This window comes from Solanum stenotomum, chromosome 1, assembly GCF_019186545.1.
Source record: "Solanum stenotomum isolate F172 chromosome 1, ASM1918654v1, whole genome shotgun sequence".
Lineage (NCBI taxonomy): Eukaryota > Viridiplantae > Streptophyta > Magnoliopsida > Solanales > Solanaceae > Solanum > Solanum stenotomum.
Window position 1 is genome coordinate 82,259,780 of NC_064282.1, and position 19,182 is coordinate 82,278,961.

The 19,182-nt window shown below is 34.8% G+C and overlaps 1 pseudogene; it reads right to left on the reverse strand.

The window, feature by feature from the left end:
- Nucleotides 1–2,773: 2,773 nt before the first annotated feature.
- On the reverse strand, nt 2,774–12,567 carry LOC125857554 (putative pentatricopeptide repeat-containing protein At1g10330; annotated as a pseudogene).
- Between the last annotated feature and the right edge of the window lie 6,615 nt (nt 12,568–19,182).

The window sequence follows — 19,182 nt, forward strand, 5'->3', positions numbered from 1 at the left end:
GTGCCATTAGATTCAATATCGCTAAAGGCTTTAGCGACATATACAAAGAGTGCTAATTGCCGCTAAAATACATACTTAATGGCAATAAAACTATTGTCATTAATTAATTACCGCTAAAAATTATTTTTGATCTAGTGTCAAACTCTTAATTTGCACGATTATTAAATTCATATCACTAGTCAGAAAGTAGAGTCACATACAAAGATGAACTACACAATGAAAACCACAATCTATGATAGCGTAGATGTTACAGTAACTTGGGAGAGTTGGAAAAATAGCCACTTTCAAAACTTATTAGGACATTTAGTCACAAGTTTTGAAAAATTAGGTCTATAGACACTAATTATGACATCATCAAATATTCTTTCAAAGGATACAAGACCAACTCCCAAGTCTTTAATATTACACTTTAGTTCCCCACCTCTTCCAACAAATGTTTGTTTTTTCCTACCATTTATTTTCAGATTTATAAAATAATCAAAAAAAAAAATTGTTCAAGAAGCCATTAAAAAAAAGGTTCCGTTTTTCACCTACTTTTTCCGATGCCAGCGACTTCTCCGGTGAAATTTTCCTCCTCACAACTGAAAATCTCCATTCATGCTCATTGCTTCCATTGTTATCCCATTTGTTTTTAATTTTTGTAACAAAAAAATTTCACTATTTTTACTAGCTTGAAAAACTTCCAAATTCCCACTCAATACCTCATTAGTAGATAGATTGTCATAGTTTAGAAGTCCTACAAATACAGTTCTTCGTTCCAGTGCTAGCAGAGCATTGATTACACCCGATTTAGTTTATTGATAATTTTATTTGCAGATTTTCATATCAGTCATCAGTCATCAGTCAGTCATCGATCAGATATAGATCTATATCATAATCTAGGATCGATCAATTTTGTCTATAATGATAGCAGCTAAAGTAATTATTGTTGGTGGTGATTATATGAGTGTGGGAGGAGACTCCCAATTATTGGAATTGAAAATCATCTAGTAGGGTGATAATGGTCATCCCCTATTGTCACAATAATTCATGCATAACATGGTTCAAACTCTCACATTCATAAAAAATGACAAACAGGTGTTCGTGTACACGTTGGATGTCGTTGTTGATAGATTTAAGCCTATATTGGAAAGTTGCAACTGTTTTAATTTTTGATTAACTGGGAGTACCTATAATAACAGAATATGCCTACATGGTATATAGGCTAAAAATGAACAACTAATCCTAAAATATAGGTCATGTAACCCACTACAACACTTAATCAACAACATTAATAAAACTTGATCAAATATAGGAAACTACTTAATTAACAAAAATCAAAAGACTAGTTCTACTAAACTACCCATGTCCCAATTCAGTCAATCATTTTGAATCACTCTTTAACATTCCCTCTTGATTCAAAACTACAGACATCAAACAATCCTCTAAAATAGCAAAATATCTCCTTTGATAAAGTCTTCATCAATACATCAGCCAACTGCTCTTGTGTGTTGCAATATTCCAACAATATTTCCTCTAAGCTACCAAATCACGAATAAAATGGTAATGAATATCAATATGCTTTGTCCTGCTGTGGAATGTTGGGTTCTTTGTCATGGAGATAGTTGATTTCTTGTTGCAAAATATCTATGTTGCTCCTCTCTGCTCCTATTGAAGATTTGCTAACACTCTCCTTAGCCAGACGGCTTGACAAGCTATTGAAGTTGTTGCAATGTACTCAACTTCTGAAGTTGATAATGATGATGTAGCTTGCTTGAACTCCAAGTCACCACACATGAACCTAGAGTGAAAACATTTGTCGAAACACTCTATCTATCATTCATTGAACTTGTCCAATCACTATATGTGTACCCGCACAATTTGAAATTATTAGTATTGGAGTATCAAATACTAAAGTTCAAAGTTCCAGCAATGTACCACAAGGCTCTCTTTGTTGCTCCATAATGTACCTTTGAAGGTTGTTGCATAAACTAGGAAAAAACACCAATAGGATATGCAATATCAGGTCTAGTATGCATCAAATATATTAGACCTCCAACCAAGCTTCTGAACCTCTTTGCATTTGTCAACTTTTCTTCATTTACCTGCTGCAATTTCTCACTGATATTCATTGGTGTAGCCGCAAGCTTGCAATTAATCATGCTAAATTTATGAGTAGGTCTCTAGCATATTTCCTTTGTGAAAGAAATATTCCCTCTTCGGTCTGATGGACTTGAAGGCCAAGAAAGTAATTTAATAAACCCATATCTGACATCTCAAACTCATTCATCATTTGAGACTTGAATTCATCTAGAAGAAAACGTGAAGAACTAATGTAAATGATATCATCAACATAAAGACATACAGTAATGAAATCATTACCTTCCTTCTTCACATATAAGGTGGGTTCATTCTTACTTCTCATGTATCCATTTTTCTGGAAGTATCCATCAATCTTACTATACCATGCTCGGGGGGCTTATTTCAAGCTATACAACTCCTTTTTCAGCTTGTACACCTTTATTTCATCGCCTTCCTTTGTGAAACCTTCAGGCTGTGTGACATAGACTTTTTGTAAGTCTCCATTGAGAAATGCCGACTTGACATCAATTTGATAAATTGCCCATTATAACGGTGCAACCAATGCTAGAACCAGCCTCACTGTCTCAAATCGAGCTACCAGAGAAAACGTTTCTTTAAAATAAACACCATATTATTGTGCATATCATTTTGCCACAAGACGAGCTTTGTGCTTTTTTAGGCTACCATCAGCTGCAAACTTTGTTTCGAACACCTACTTCAAGCCAATTGCATTTTTCTGTTTTGTAACTCCATCATTTCCCATGTTCCATTCTTTTCGATGGATTTCATTTCTTCCACCATTGCTTTCTTCCGCTCTTCTTTTCCAGCAGCTTCTTTCTAATTCATGGAATCTGAAACAATAAGAGAAAAGGTTATTAACATACTTGGGATTTGGATTTTTAGCACTTGTTGATCTTCTTAATGGAATAATCTCATTGAAGACTCTTCGTGAGTTGCTGCAATTGGCGAGCTTTGTGACACCACAGAAGAACCTGAAAGAGTACTTGTAGGGGTTGACTATTTTCCTTCATCTTCAGTGATTTACAGAGGCATAAGAATCTCTTATGGCACCAGCTTTTTACTCCAATCCCAACTTGTATTTTCATCAAATATTACATCTCTTCTGACTGAGATCTTGCCATTAAAAGGATTATACAGTCTATATACTTTGGAGTGAGTAGCCAACAAAAATGCATTTTTTAGATTTTTCATCAAGCTTTTGACGAGCTTATGAACATACCAAAGCATAAGAAACATACCCAAAAACTTGTAAATGACTTACATTTAGTCTTCTACAATACCAAGCTTCATAAGGAGTTTTATTCATAACAATTTTTGTTGGTGAAAGATTCAACAAGTAAACAGATGCTGCAACAACTTCTGCCTAGAACTTATTTGTGAGTTCCTTTGCTTGTAACATGCTCCTTTCCATCTCCACCACAATTCGATTCTTCCGTTCAGTGACACCATTTTGCTCCAGAGTATAAGGAGTTGTTAGCTCCCTAAGGATGCCAAGTTTTTCACAAAAAAAATTGAATTCGTTGGACACGAACTCTCCTCCTCTATTTGTGTGAAAACATAGTGATATTGTAGCTACTTTGGTTCTCTACCAAAGCCTTAAACATCTGAAACTTCTCACAGGTTTCTGACTTGTTTTCCAGAAAATACACCCAATTCATGCGACAATAATCATCAGTAAACAACAAGAAATAACGACTCCCGCCTAAGGACGTAGTCTGCATAGGACCACATAAGTCGACGTGTATTAGTTCTAAACATTTAGAAGCTCTCCATGCTTTTCCAACAGAAAAATATTTCCTGGTTTGTTTTCCATAAATGCACCCTTCACATAAATCAAGAGAACTAATTTTTGGTAGTCCAAGAACCATACCTTTATCACTTAGCAATTTAGGGTCGTTTATGCTGAGATGACCATATATACCTCAAATGCCACAACTTTAATTCATCATTTGCACTTGTAGCAAGGGCAAAATTTTCAATATCAGATTCATCCGCATCATTTGGTGCTTGTTCACACACGCTTCCGAGGTAGCTCAGCCGTTGTTTATTCTGAATAAAAGTGAATACAGATGAAAACATCTTATTTAGCATCATGGTGATATGAACCGTTGGACTTCTTGTTTGTAACAACACAAGAATCATCATCATCGAACCAAAGAGAATATTCATTGGTCATTAGTTGCCCAACACTCAATAAATTATACCCTAAATTGGGTACAAATTGAACATTATATATCATGTATACTTTGTCTTCATTAGTGTTAATGCTCACCATGCCTTTTCCTTTAACCAATAACTCTTTTGTATTGCCAAGATGCACCTTTTTCTTTTTCTTCTCGTCAAGCTCATGGAAAAAAATATTGACACCTATCATATGATTTGAACCACCACTGTCTACAAACCATAAATTACTTGGCTTATGGCATGTATTAGTGCAAGCCATAAAAAGATAATTCTCTTCCTCATTTTCTGTTGCTGCAAAATTTATTTTCTGGTATTTATACTAGCAATCAGCCCCTATATGTCTGTAGCGCTGGCAATGATGACATTGAATGCCATTTTTTGTGTTTCCTTGGTCGTTGGATTGCCTATGTCCATCATTCCTTCCTCTTCCCCTTCCATAACCACGACCTCGACCACCGCAAAATCCTCTTTTTCCTCGACCTCTACTTTCTGGACCATTATTTTCCCCATATTTGGTGGTTGAATCTTTAACTTGGAATGTCTTCTCTTCATTCTTTTTTGTAGATCGATTAATTATCACCTCATGTGCTTGAAGAGATCTCATCAGTTTATCAAAGGAAAAAATAGATAGATCCTTGGACTCTTCTATTGCAGCAACTACGTGATCAAATTTTGGAGTTAGGCTTCGCAATATCTTTTTCACGATGGTCTGATCAGTTACCTTCTCTCTGTAGGATCACATTTGATTGACAATATTTGTTGCTCTTGACAAAAAATCAGCAATGGATTCTCCACTTTTCATTATCAAGGTTTAAAAATCACTCCGAAGTGATTGCAGTCTCACAACAATGACCTTTGAATCTCCTTGAAACTCTTTTGAAAATCATCCAAGCTTATTTTGATGTAGTTGTTGGTGCTATCCGTGAAAAGGCACTATCATGAACAACATGTTGAATAAACATCAGTGCCTTCGCATATTTTGGCTTGTTGCTTCGCATTCTGTTTTCTTCGTCGAGATCTTCAAATCCACCTTCTACCAAATTCCAAAGATCTTGAGATTTGAGTATAGTTTTAATACGATACTCCAAAATTCGTAGCTTTTTCCCATGAAGATGGGAATGAGTGGTTGTGCCGCACTCAATGCACTATTGCTACTTGCCATGGCTTTGATACCAAATTTGTTGGACTAAGATGCAGAGAGATCTGGAAAAAATAAAAGAGAGAAGGAAAGCTTGGAAAGCTGGATTGTTTTTAATTTCTGATTAACTGGGAGTACATAGAATAACAGAATATGCCCGCTTGATATATAGGCTAAGAAATAAACAACTAATTCTAAAATATAGGTCATGTAACCCACTACAACGCTTAATCAACAACATTAATAAAACTTGAGTAAATATAGGAAACTACTAAACAAAGACCAAAAGACTAGTTCTACTAACTACCCAATGTCCCAATTCAGCCAATCGTTTTGAATCTCTTTCATAAAAACATTGTATTTCACTCAACTCTTCCACATGAAATCATAACACAAACATAGAACAAATGACTTCAAGTTCAGGAAAAAATATATCTGTAGTAACAAAGTTCAAAAATACGTTTATACAGACTCATGATAGTATTTCATCAAAAGATCAAAGAAACACTAGGAAACCAATGACCAAAGTTGTAATCTGTATCTTAACTATCTAAACTTTTTTCATTGAAGCGGTAGCAAAATGCCCAACTTCATATCATGAGGAAGAGACTATGATCACAGAAATGGGAATCTTTTGGTCCATAACTCAGAAAATCCAGTATCGTGATCAACTATTATTCAGGTTAATTATTTAGCAAGTCTCTCCATAATTTCAAAGTTTCGTGGCAAAGAAAAAGATTCAGAAAAAGAAAAGTAGAAAACAAAAAGAAATACCTCGACAAACAGACTTTGGAACCAGGTTTGTTGTGCGTTTAGTCAAGCTATGACTACTGTGAGCTGGAATCATGTGTATTCCAACATCTAATTAACATAGCTTTTCTCAAGGAAGCAACATGACTCATCCTCTATGCTCTAGCATAAATGCATGATATAGCTGCACATAATGCCAGAATGATTATGTTGTGACTTAAGCAATAGTTGTGCTACTTCATTTCCCAACTAAATAGCTACATGAAGTCTACAAGCACCCATCAAAGCCCCCAAGAAAGTAGCATAAGCTTCAAAAGGCATCTTCTTTATGTAGTCGTATGCTTCCTACAGTAACCCAACTGTCCCTAATAGATCAATCGCACAACCATAATGTTCTATTTTAGCTACAAGTTCGAACTCACGTGACATTGCTTCAACCAATTGAAAACCAAAATCAACAAGTTTGACACATACACAAGCGGATAGAACTGCCATGAAGGTAATCTCATTTGGTTGCAATGGTAAGGACTCCAATTGGGGACGGAACCAATTGAAATAAAATGCGGGATTAACCAACACTAAGGTAAGATAGATGAGAAATAACAGATGAGAAGGGAAGAAAGAAAGGCTAATTGAATAAACAATCAACCAAGGAGAAAGAAAAACTTGAATTCGAAGAGAAACAACACAAATTGAAAACCACAAATGAGCAATCTCAAGTGAACTCAAGGTTAAGAAGTCCTAAATCAACAATGGGAATCCACCCATCACTAATCTAGATTAAGCTACACTAAGCTAGACGAACCTAAAGGGATTCCACCCTTAAACTACACTCTTCAAGGAGTTTGTTTATTTAACATTCAAAGTTCCTATAGTCTAAGTCTTCCAAAATGAAAAATACTACTATCTATACTAATAAAATAAATATGATACTTTCTTTACAATTTTACCCTTAATGAGATAAGAGCCTTGTTTGGTTGTCTTCTTTTGTGAATTCTTGAATTTATGAGATGACCATTTGCATAAATGGCCTTTTTTCTTCTTTCTCTTCACTTAGATGGACCTTCCACACATTGTATGTCTTTACTTTGTGTCCATCGATCTCCTCCAAAGGTTTTATGTGATCCATGTTATCTCTGGCGTTATCATCCTCCCCTTCTTGAAAAGGATTCGTCCTCGAATCTAAACCTTGCAAAATCATGAAAACGACAATCAACAAACATATCATCATAACATGATGGTTAGTATAATGGTTAGCATAAAAAGCATTACACCAAGGTGACTCAATCTCAAGGAACAACCATGTATCCTCTATTATCATGATTATTAAACCCATACATTGGAAAACAAGGAAATTGGTTATTCATCACATCAAAAGGCTAATACCACCTAAAAGATGACACTACTACAAGCTCAAATACCTCCAAACATTCGTCGAGATCAAAATGATAATAGGTCCATATAATCGGGTCGTACAAACATGGATAAACCTCAATGAAACCCCGACCCACATGCAATGCACATCTAAGACAAATATGAGACTTATCATATGCAAAAAGATGGTAGAGAAAGGTATCATACACATCGAGGTCATCTAAGGTGTTCTTATATGCAATATCACAATTAGGTTCAAGGATCCTAGCACTCATTACATCACAAGATGGAACACACAAAGATAACATGACAAATTTTAGATAAACTTCACCATCTCTTGACAAATAACTCCGACCCCCATAAGATGCACAATCAACAAGATCTTACGCAAAGAGATAGTAAATAAATGGGGTTATAAAACTACCCTTCCCCATACACAACGTAGGCCCCTCAAGTGGATTGTAAACCCTCAAGAAAAACTTTCCATCATAGGGAAAGGTGACCAACAAATTCCTCCAAATTGTGCTTGTCATCTTTACCAAGCATGAGTAAACTCAACTCATTAACGGGGCCAAATGGAAAGGAAAAACATGAACATGGATCAATCATACTCTTTTTACCCGATTGGCACCCTCATCTTCCAATATCATACTCCACTCAAAAGTGTGAGCATGATCATATGCAAACAAGTAGTAGAGAAAGGTGTCAAATAAATGAACCTCAATCAAGGTGTTCCCAAGTTTAGCCTCCACTCTATAAACTAAAGAATCACAAGTCATATGAAGAATTGGAACACACAAGGAAGAAGTAACAATTAACACATAAGCATCCACTTTCATCTTAACACTACCCTCTCCAATAAATGTACAATCATATTCACAAAAAAGATCTCCATCTTTAGAAAGTGTGTCATCACACCATAGTGGATTCTCAAACAATTGATAGCCTCCAAGAGTGGCTATACTTCCAACATTATAAGGCATTTCACAATACACACTCTCAAGATTCATGTCATCATTAAACAAGATATTATTCTTAAACAAACATTTTACCTTAAGATTCTCATGAGAAAAACAAAAAATGGTGTTAAGGTCTAAAGATTCATTCAAATCATTAATGCCAACACTAAGTAGACACAAATCAATCTTTCTAGAATAATCAACTTGGTCATCAATAGGATCAACTAGTGTAGCATCACTTTCGTTGCATGACAATGTACCCTCATTCAAACTACAAGTGCCAACACTAGGTGGACACGAATCGACCTTACTAGAAGAGGAAATTCAGTCATCAATAGGATCAACCAGTGTGTTCTCATTCACAACAAGGATATTATCATCATACAACAAAGTGCTATCAAGAACATCACTAGGTAAAGACTCACTATGGTCACATATAGACAAGTTATCATTTACACTCAATGGGCTACTAGCCACGCAATGATGTTCCAAGTTCAAGGAAGTGTAAGAGTTAGCATTGTTACCTTGTAGCTTATAGGAAGAAGTGTCTTCACCTTGGTTATCAACATTGGAGCACATTTGCTCTTTTTGGAAGCTTTCAAGAACCTCATGATTCTTCACATTTTGAGGTGCCTCACTAGGCTTTCTTCCAAGGATACCTGCACAAGTTTTCAAACAACTAGAGAAAGAAAAGTTACATGAGTTAGGAGAAGAATGTGGCAACCCTCTCACATCACTCCACCTAAACTCTTTTTTTTTTCCACTCTAGAGTTGTCACTTTTCACACTCTTACTCCTCTCAATCTTTTGTCTCTCAATTTTATGGGAGTTAGGACAAGTGTCGAGGATTCCTTGTGAAGTGTTAGAAGATCCCTTCAAGTTTAACTTACATTTTGGTGCACTAGGAGTGGATGTTTTGACTTTCATGTTCAACTCTTTAGTGCCATCCTTATAAGGAGTATCTTATTTTGCTTCCAAAGGTAAGTCCTTAGGTTTATCTTCATGATGAATAACTTGCCTCTTTTGTACCATAGACTTGACCTTTTCAAACATTCGCAAGAAATCATCAAATTCTGCTCTCAATGTGGTCAAGGATTCTCTTAACTCTACTACTTCATAGCTTAGTGTTCCTCCCTCTCTACCTCCAACCTCATCATCATACGAAGAACAAGAAACATTGGAGCTAGGATGAGAAGAATAAGTTATCATATATCAAGAAGTAGGGAATGTACTTCTTCTATGGTCCACGCGACGACCTTGAAAAGGTCTCACCCAAACATCTATGCCTTTTTTCTTAGAATAGGAAATAACACAAGATGAGGAAGAAAATTCAACCTCACAACTTTCATTTCCTACTAGATTCTGCTCAAAGGATTCATAAGACCTATGAGAGAAAGAATTGTACCTCATATCACCATCATAACCATGGTGCAAAGCATGAGAACCTTCATTATCACAATGGTATACACCATAAGGTCCTTCTACCCCTTCAACATCATCACAAGAGTCATAAGTTTCGTTTATCTCAAAATCATCTCTGGAGTAGTAGTTCTCACCACCATGTTGTTCATTATCCCATAGACCATCATATCCCTCATAAATATCATCATCATACACAAGGTCCCCATTACCATGTTCATAAGGACCATCATAGACCTCACAAAACTCATTTTCACCATGCTCGTAGCTCATATTGCTACAAGTGTATTGACTAATGTCATCTATACAATATTTAGAATTTACGGATGGCATTCTTCCTTGTAATAACCTTGGGTACCTACAAAACTTAGCAAACAAGGTTAGTGGAAAAATTCCTCACACCTCTCATATTTGATCTCACACTCACCTTCCTAAAGTGTCTTCCCAAAGTTGATAGAGAACTACATTTGTCTAATCAATTCACTAGATCACTAATTCTTTGTGGTGGAGTGGATTCTTGTCACTCTTCAAAGAAGGATGACCCAAAAAAAAGTAAAGGACTTTAATCAATAAGGTTATCAATGAATTGAGATGAGAAAACTAGAAGAAAGAAGCAACAAAAGATTCGGACTCAAAATAAACCAAGTAACAAAAGTAGAAGAATTACTTGTTGTTACTTAATTTAAAGGATAAAGAAATGATTTGATGATTAAACTAGTTAAAAAAGTAATTAAAGATGTTAATTAATTATTAAATAGTTGAGAAATAGAAGAAAATAGAGTGTGGAAGAAGAAGAAGTGAATTAGGACACTTAGAAAAAATTCTAAGCCTCAAAGAAGTTCAGCACTTGTAATACTTTGATTGGATGATGTGATGATTAAAACTAGTTAAAAAGTAATTAAAGATGTTAATTAATTTTTAAATAATTGAGGAATTGAAGGAAAAAGTATAGAAAAAAAATCATGATGTTTGGACACTTAGAAAAAAAATTATTTCCAAAAAATTTCCCATACTTAGAATATTTTTGGGCTCTTCTTGGGTTCTCAAGGAAAACCTGCAATTTTTGGTCTTTGAAACTGACGTGCACGTGCGTCAGGTGCGACTAGGCGTCGCTGGTAGGCTAGCTGTTGCGCTGGTTGATGATGCGATGTCGTGTGGCGCTGGCGTGGAAGATAGTGTCTAACATGGCTGCTGATGTGTCGGCCCAATGGAATATAATTTATTTATTTATTCAAATTTTGATTTTTTTTTCAAAATTCCACTAATGGACAAAAAAAACACATTTGACCAACTTCAATTTGAAAATGTTGGATCAAATGTACTTAATTTCTTCCTTCTTTTTCTTCTTCAAGAACAACTTGAAGACACCAAGAACACCCACTAATTCCAATACCTTCAAAACAAATAGGAATTAGCTAAAAATTTAGAATTATCTTTCCCTTGACCTAGAGAACAAACCCCAATGGTTATTAACCTCCAATTTTGTCTCAATCACGAGACCTACTTTCAGAATTTGAAAAGTTTGAAAAACTCAACCCTTTAATGGTAACTTCACATCTACAATTCCAAATTGAACAAAATTTGAAAGCTAGACTCAAAAAATACTAGAGAACAAGGATTTAGTGTCAAAAACAACAAATCAAAAACATCAGATTTTTTGGACGATTTTGGACACTTTTTTTTTTGTAAACCAAGACTAGATTTGTAGGAACAAATCTAAACTTAGGCTCTGATACCAAATGATAAGGATTACAATTGGGGATGAAACAAATTGAAATCAAATGCGGAATTACACAACACAAAAGTAAGATAGATGAAAAATAAGAGATGAGAAGGGAAGAAAGAAAGGTTAATTGAATAAACAATCAACCAATGAGGAAGAAAAACTTGAATTTGAAAAGAAACAACACAAATGAAAACCACAAATGAGCAATCTCAAGTGAACTCAAGGTTAATAAGTCCTAAATCAACAATGGGAATCCATCCATCACTAATCTAGATTAAGCTACACTAAGCTAGACTAACCTAAAGGGATTCCGCCCTTAAACTACACTCACAGTTTGTTCATTCACATTGAAAATTCATATAGATTACACTATTTATACTAATATACTACTATTTATAGTAATAAATTAAAGATGACACTTTCTTTACAATTTTACCCTTAATGAGATAAAGGCCTTGTTTGGTTTTCCTCTTTTGTGAATTCTTGTATTTATGAGATGATCATTTTGATGGACCTTCCACACATTGTATGTCTTTACTTTTTGTCCATCAAACTCTTCTAAAGTTTTCATGTGATTCATGTTATCTGTGTCGTTATCATGCAGCCTCTTTGATCTCATCTTCTCACACATCGTTAATGCTTGCTTCTCCCTACTATTCCAAGCTCAAACTTGCTTGCTAATCATCACATCAAATAACTTCAAAACATATACCAAAACAATCCATCCTCCCATAAAACACAATTAATCCATGAATCATACTAGTCCATGAATAAACATCTCTATAAGGAAAGCACAAAACATCAAGCAACTCAAATCCATATCTCCATTTTTCCCACAAGCATCAACCATCACATTATACGAGATAACACACGATTCAGTAATTTCATCAAACACCTTGCATGCACTCCCTTGTCAATAGTTTGATGCAAAGGCATATTTTCCAATTACGGGAGTATCATTTTTAATTTAGATGCATATGTGGAACTCAATTGCAAGTAAACATACTCTTAATAGCAGAAATTGTTATCCGAGATGGAAGTTTGATGTCACTATGGGCCAGTGGCATCAGTTGAACTGCTCTTATTTGTTCAAGTAAATATTTATCGACCTAAAGAAAGTAGACAAGATGGGAAAATGGAATATGTTCCAGAATCAAAGACCAACACTCATTTTCCTCGTAAGAAGCTTCAGTGACTCCAAATGATGAAAGTAAACTTAACGTTATATTGATTTAGAAAGAGCCCAACATATTAATTAGCACAAGAAGATGAGGAAAACATTAAAAGTAATAGAAGTGTCTCTATTGACTTTGCCAGCATCGGAGACAATCGTGGAGTCATTTGATTGGTTCCTCTATTTTTTTAGAATAGTGTGATGGGATGAGTCTTTAGCGGTTAAAGTTAAAACTTGTGCCTTACGTTGTAGATGGACAATTATTTGATCCACAAACAAGTGCTCCAAATTATTATGTTGTTTAATATGACAATGGTTCTCCTAGTATAAGTCACTCCAAATTAGACTTGATTGCAGCGAGACATGATTGGACCATTGGTACATAGCCCGATGCACGAACAGATTAAACAGTACTCAAACCCTTCACTAGATTTACATAGTTTCCATGTGTGATGATTGACTCATTTCAGTTTGATAGCTTGGTCGATGTTTCTATTCTAATTCAGTCCTATAATTTAGGTTGTTATTTGTATTTATGTGATTAATTTGGATCTCTTCTTGTATTTTCCATTAGGCAAAATGGTCTGATGGACCCTTATACTTGTATGAGTTTGTATTCTAGACCCTTCTACTTAATGTCTTGCCAACTAAATCCTTAAATTCAATTAAAATAAGTTTTTTTAACCCTCTGACCATTGACCAAGCTTATGTGACATTTATTTTGCTGACTCAATTATAGTGTATGGTATCATACTTGAAAAGGCGAGTGAAAGCAATGAATTTTCTTTAAAAATAATTATAATTAAATAATAAAAAGAAAAAAAAAGGAAAAAACAAATTAAAGTTTCCACCCCTCCCTTTTCTCCTCCCTTTTCTTCTCCCTTTGCTTTTGACGTTCTGAGAAAATGATACAGATCTCGGCGTCCCTAGTGACGCCGTTTTCGTCTACATCTCCGCTTATTCTTTCCATTGAACCTCCGTTAATGATTAGATATTTTGGTGAGTTTTAGCAGTGCCAATGAAAGTTTCAGATGTTGAACAAGAAGACTGATTTTGCTACGGTGGCTATGGGTCTTCCATGGTGGTGATGTGATGATTTTGCTTCGGTGGAAATTTTGTGTAACACCTCGGACTTGAGAAAATAAAAAATGCATCTTTCCAAAATCTAGTGTCAAAACCAACGGAAACCACCCACGGACCGTAAGTGGGTGCTGTGGTTTAGTCCCAGACTTTGGGAAATTTCATAATCTAAAGATGAGACCTACGGTCGTGGTCCACGGTTCTTCGATGGACCAACAAACCGTAGGTGGAGTCCGTCGTTGGGGTCCAAATTTTTATGGTCTCTGATCCCACCCACGATCAACCACTATGGTCCTGATTGGACCTACAGATCGTAGGTGAGGGTCAGCAGCCAATTAGAGGAAAATTGTTGTTGGATCAACTTCAAACAGTCGTATCTTCTAGAACATAATGAATTAGGTGGCCCATGACCTATTAAATGAAAGCTAAATGAATCCTCTTTCCGACGCCACCAAGCTTGCTAAAATCCCATCTCCGAGTAAAAAGTTATGCTCATTTTAGTGAGGCCCTGTCAGGTAGAGCTTGACCGATGACTCCTACCGACGGTTGGTAGGTCAACCGACGGCCCGTCAGTCCTGTAGTAGGTGGCACTCATCAAATTGAAGTCAGGGTCATTTTGGTCCTTTCCCCTATGCGTTGGGCACTTAAATTATGTCGTTTGATGCCTAACTTACATCGTTTTACTCAGTTTAAGCCTAATAACTTAGTCAGACATACCCAAAACCTTTATTCACCAAAAATCACCCAAACTTAGAGCAAAAAAGAGAAGAAAGAAGCGACGATTTTCAAAGAACAATTAGAAGGTTTGTTTCAAGTTTCAGCCGCAAAATCGAAGGATTTCTCCGTAGATTTTGCCACTGGGTATGTAGGATTTCACTAGTGGGTTCCTTTCATCCACTAGGTCTCTAGAATTCAGTCAAATTATTGATTCTTTATATCTTGTTCAGACCATTTCTAAAACCTTGGATAATTGTTGTGATTTAGCTGTTGTAGTATTCGTAATCGAATTATCATGTTATCTTGGAAAGTTTGCTTAGTTCCTTGCATGAAACTCAGAACCCTAGTTGTGTAGATTCTCTTAGTTCATGAATTATACTTGCTAGGTTAGTTAAACAGATAAACATGCTCCAGTTTTCGAATGTTACATTGTCAGTTCCTAAATGTTGCATTCACAGATTTGCATGTCAGAATATTGAGCTATCCAGTATTCAGTTATGTTGTGTCATACACATTTCCAATTGGGAGTAGGCTTAGCACCGAGTTGGACTAGGGTTCAGTGTACCCTCATATATAGTCCCAGAAATATGTGCCTCCATAGGTATAAATAAGTCTCATCTATTGCGCATCAGACTTAGTGATCACACAGTCATACCTTTATACCCCCTACAAGGTATATTGGATCCTCTTGATGGGGGCATATACATCGGACTGCACGTTTAGCTTGTGTGGTTTTGTGTCGGTTAATAGTAGCTTCCACAGTTAGACTAGTGCATTTGACCAGGTTTTGAGTTATACTTTAGTATTGAATCTCAACATGTCATGTTCATGATTAGTACTTGGTCATTGCATTTAGTTAAGTTCTTTTTTTAGTATATTTTAGCATTTACATCCTGTTCAGATTATATCACTCACTACTAAAAAATATTGATTATCGACCTAAAAATTACTGACCTCAAATGGAAGTCGATAATTTCGGACATCCGGAGGTCGGTATTGTTAAAAGGAATAAAAAATAAAAAAGACTTTAGAAAACCAACTACAATTGGTCAGTTTTCTTGCAAAATAAAATGGGAAGTTGGATTTTTTCCCGGAAAAAATGAATTACAATAAAAATTGACCTCTTGATGTCGGTATTAAATGAATAAATAAATAACAATATTTTTTTCTCAATTAAATATTAAAAACAAAATTGAGAAATATTTTGAATTAATTTTATTTAAATCGTCTTCCGGAGGACGGTTTTGTGTAAAATAAAAAACAAAAAAATTATAATACCGACTTCTGGAAGTCGGTAAAATTAAATAGTATGTAATTAAATTAATTTTCATTAAAATATTTATATAGTGACTTCCAAAAAATAATAAATTAATATTTTCAATTAATTTTAAATAAATAGTCCTCCGGATGACGGTTTTATATAAGTTAAAAAATAAATTAATATAAAATATCGACCTCCCGATGTCAGTATTATTTAATTAACATGATTACTTTTTATTTATCTTAAAATTTAATGTGATACCGACATCATGAGGTCAGTATTTTTTATTTAATCTAATTACTTTTAATAAAGCGACATCCGGAGGTCGGTTTGTTTAAAATATTCTTTTCATCATAATTTTGCTATTGTGCATAATACTAAATTTTCATTTTACACCTACAATTAATTGTTTCAAAAAGTGTAACAATTTTGTATAGTTTTATAAATAAAAAGTTAGAATTCGTGGAATAAACAAAAAAATATTAATAATCCATATTTAGAGTATGAAATTACGTTGATATGAATTAGGAGATAATTATACTTATATTTCTAGAGTGATGTACAAATTATATTAGTCTGTCGTCAAATCATGAACTTAATATCTCATGTCATGATGTAGAAGTGAAGAGCTAACATATAATCCATTCGAGTATGAAATGCGAGATAATACTGTTGAAATGTCATGATAACAATTAATTAAATTTTATATTTATAATTAATTGTTTAATTATTTGTATGTATAACCTTCAATGTATTATCTCGTTTTATGAAATAGACAATAGAACATAATAAATTACTGTACAAAGCAAGTTCTATCAAGATTATTACGTTCGATCTTGAATGGATGTCAATTGTAATGATCATATCGTAGGCAATGACATGTAAAGGATATTCATTGGAGTATGAAATACGATGATTATATATTAGTGGTTCAAATATGATATACATTATCAATTAAAGAAATATTAATGATCAATTCAAGGAGATTTATATATTAAATTTGATATTGATAAACTTTTGTTGATCGATAAAATTAAATATATATAATTAGGAGGTATATAATTTAAATTTATAAAATTAAATTGATCGATAAAATTAAATTTATAAAATCAAACTTCTGTTGATGTGTAGTTAAATTAAATTAATTAATATATATATATATATATATATAAAATTTTAATTAATAAAATCGACCTCAAGAGGTGAGTTTATATTAAAATAAATTAATAAATACCGACCTTAAGAGGTCGGTATATTTAAATTATTATTTTATTTAAATAATATCGACTTCACGATGTCGGTATTTATTAAAATATTTTTAAATATAGATAATTATTTTAAAAGATACCGACATCATGTGGTCAGTAAATTAACACTTCTTTTAAAAAAAGAACGGAAAAGACTCAAAAATACCCCTAAACTATCGAAAATAGCTCAAAGTTACCCTTAAATTATATTTCGGCTCAAAACTATCCTTTCCGTCAAAATATTGGGTCACACTCATCCTTCTAGTTAACAGAAGTATGTTAAGTGCCACGTGGATGCCACATGAACGCCACATAAGCGCCAAACATTTCCCACTTCCACGTAGACTAATAAGATCCCTAATATCTAATTTTCCCTCATTTCTCTTAAGATACGATTTCACCCATTTCCCCTAATGTGGTTGGTATTCGTCGTCTGGAAATCAGCTCTGTGAAGCTGAGGAAATTGATTCTAAAACATGATAATGATGAATGATGCCATTGCCTCGAAATTCATGCCCCGTATATTCGACATTTGGAACTTTGGGAATTGTGCTATTAGGTGAAACACTTTCAGCTGAAAAATGTGGCTTCACTTGTCAGCTGGATTTGTTGCTCTTCAGGCTTCTGCAAGTTACTGGCTAGCAGTTGCAATTCAAAGTCCTAAAATTAGTCACATCATGGTTATTGGTGTCTATAGTTCAGTGTCATTAGTTAGTGCAATTTTCGTGTACCTCAAATCTCTATTTGCAACTCTCCTGGGATTAAAAGCTGTGAAACCCTTGCCGCGAAAATGAGGGGAAATGGTGAAATTGTATCTTAAGAGAAATGAGGAGAAAATTAAATATTAGGGATCTTATTAGTTTACGTGAAAGTGGAAATGTTTGGTGTTTATGTAGCGTCCATCTGGTGTCCATGTGGCGTCCACGTGGGACTTAACATACTTTTGTTAAGTAGAAGGGTAAATGTGACCCAATACTTTGACGGGAGGATAGTTTTGAGCCAGAATATACTTTAAGGGTAAATCTGAGCTATTTCCGATAGTTTTGGGGTATTTTTGAGCATTTTCCAAAAAAAGAATGATAATCTCAAAACTCTAAGTCATCTTTTCACTCCTCTCACCCCCGACCCATCCCCGACCCACCTCCGACCTGCACTGCAGCCTCGATCAGCAGCAGCAGGTCGCGCCACCATCCTCGACCAGCGCACCGCCTCGATCAGCAGCAGCAGCAGCGCGTGGGTGGCAGAGCAGCAGCAAACTCTGAGCTCCGTTTCCAGTAAGGTTAACTCTATTTTCCCACTGTTTCCAGTTCAAAAGAATCAGGAAATTTTTAGTTTCTTATCTCAATTCGTTTCAGTTAAGTCTCAAATTTTGTGGGTCATGCGATGTTTTCTGCATTTTGCTTCGTGTGGTTGTTTTTTGGGGTTTATGTTAAGTCTCAATTCTGCATTCTGCAATTCGTTTCAGTTAAGTCTCAATTCTGCTTCGTGTGTGTATGATTTTCCCTCTCTTACTTCCGTCGGATTGGAGGAGCTATTTGAACCAACCCTATAAGGCAAGTAATAGGGAAAATAACTGAATTTTGTTGAATTCTCCAAGTTGTTGGTTGGACTGCAGTTTGTTTTTGCCGTCAGTGTGTTTGTTAGGTTCCATCCAAATTTGTACATATTTGCTTTGAATAGTAACATGGGCTTTTTCACACTATTGTGTCCAAAAAAGAAGACTACAAGCGTGTGAAAATTCCATTTTCCGTCTGTTAACTCTTTTTACTGTTGTGTGATGTAGCTTGCTTTGAAATTTCTATGGCAAAACTTGTTCATTAACCTGAGGATAACAAACATTGTTTCTTTTCGTGCTAGGCAAATAAGGAAGCCCAACATATAAAAAAGTTGATACAAGATTTTACTACTTCTTTCATCAAAGTAGGAGATAAGATTTGGTGTTGCTAAATTTCTAAAGTTCATGTACAATTGTTTTTTATTGTAATGACCCTAAAGGTCATTTTTGGAAATTTTCATAAAATGACCGTTTTACCCCTCCCGATAGTTGCCCCGAGTCCTAATTGTTGTATTTT